This window comes from Cephus cinctus, unplaced genomic scaffold, assembly GCF_000341935.2.
Source record: "Cephus cinctus unplaced genomic scaffold, Ccin1 Ccin1_scaffold0386, whole genome shotgun sequence".
NCBI classification, from domain to species: domain Eukaryota; kingdom Metazoa; phylum Arthropoda; class Insecta; order Hymenoptera; family Cephidae; genus Cephus; species Cephus cinctus.
Window position 1 is genome coordinate 14,165 of NW_014333070.1, and position 2,159 is coordinate 16,323.

Sequence of the window (2,159 nt, forward strand, 5' to 3'; positions counted from 1 at the left end):
ATTACTACGGTTTATGTAATATGCAGTAAGAAAGGGTGGATTCAAGTCTCCCTATTTGAGTGTTCACCCGGTTTAAAATCGTGGATCTCGGGGAACACACGAATTCATTCGACCAATCAAAAACGTGGAACTAGTTCGAGAGTCTCGTTCAGGTGGCGCGTCGACACGCCAAAACACAGCTCCAGATTATCACGCGTAGTATTACTATATATACACGACCAATCAAAAACGTGGAACTGCTTCGAGGGCCCTCCGCTAAGGTGGCGCGCCGAAACCAGAGAAAAATTGCCTTCACCAAAAACAGGCTCATTGGCAATCTCCCTACTCATCTCTGTATGTAGTGTTTGCTTCTTAAGCATTTCAATTTACCACGCGTAGTGACGTCACCCTGCCCACTCGCTTCTGATTGGTGAGACCACTTTTTATGCGCATGGTCTCACCTTACTTCTTTACACCATGGCTGTCACCCACTTTGATGGAGCCACTGATACACATTACCAACGAATTCAGACGTACATAGAAGTGTATTTCTTATGGCCCTCTTGAAGCTCGATTTTGTTGGGGATAAGGGTTAGTTCCTATCCCCAATGGGTAGAGGCGCTGGCAGCACCGCTGGCTCTGTGTGGTACATCAATATATCACCGACGCGCTTACACTACTCTAGATACCAGAAAAAGAACAGGCTCAGCCTTTTATTCTATCCTATCTCTCGTTCTCCTACAGCTCTAATGCCTTGGGGATATGATGTGGTCTCACTCTTGCGCTCCACCTCCTCTAATTCGTGGTGGTGATTTCACTCTCGCTCCGTCTCTCGTACTCTCGTACTCTTAATACAGTGGGGATATGATGCGATTTCACTCTCGCTCCGTCTTTCATACTCTCGTACTCTTAATACAGTGGGGATATGATGCGAGTTCACTCTCGCTCCGTCTCTCGTACTCTCGTACTCTTAATACACTGGGGATATGATGCGATTTCATTCTTGCTCCGTCTCTCGTACTCTCGTACTCTTAATAGAGTGGGGATATGATGCTGTCGTCGCGCCATCGAGTGGATATTTGAGTCGGAGAATACTTGTCTTCAAGCTAAGCATAGGAAATACACTTCTATGTACGTCTGAATTCGTTGACATTACCGAGGTTTAGCCCGTTAAACGCCCAAATTTGGCCGGTTATATTTAACCGATGACTCCTCGGCTTAACCGTGGTTTAAGAAGTTGTGGAACGCGCGTTTTTCATTAAACCCGGTTTACCGATCTAAACTTGAGTTGTGGAACCGGGGGCCTTACTTATCTATATAAATAAACGCATACACATTTTTTTTAATATTTATATATTGACAGATAATGACAGGTGACAGGTAATGACATTTCACGTATGAAAATATTGGCGGTGCAATTGTTTTTTTCACGTAAACCGTTACGAATTACGAAACGGGGCATGCTCGATGTTACTGAAGTCCATTCTACAATGCAATATAGTAAGAAATAAGGAATAAGAAATAAGCAGTGTTGTGCAAGATTAAAAAATAGATAATCTAGTGCAGATCAAGATTTTGATCCACAAAATGTATCAAGATCAGATACAGATGATATTATCATTTTTTAATCTAGATTTAAGATTACGCAATTGGTCATCGAGATCATAGATCAAACCAAGGATTAAAAAATTAAGATATAGGAAGCTTTCACAGCTTTAGGTCTGTTCTTTATAGCGTCTTTTGTACTCCGGAGAAAGTATCAACTGTGCACGAGCCTTAATCGAGACACAACAGTCTGTGGTTTCCGATTACTCACTTGTGTAGACTTATGTCAACGCAAGCGATATCATTGGTTGTTTCCCAAATACTCCGTTGGAGCCAGCGAATAGCGAGACTTCGTGTCAATAAAAGTCGGCACAAATTGAATAATTGGCATGCACCTAATGCTGTGGGGAGTTGTCTAGTTATTAAGGTTATTTTATAATGGGACGTTGTCGGCAGACGTTTGTCGAAAGTCATTTCTATTAGGGACGTTCTACAATGGGACGTTGTCGGTAGACGTTTGTCGCAAGTCGCTTCTACAAGCTAACCATAGCACCCAAAAAAGTGGGAAAATCATTTTGATTGGTATATAGAAATGACTTACGACAAATGTCTACCGACAACGTCCCATTGTAGAA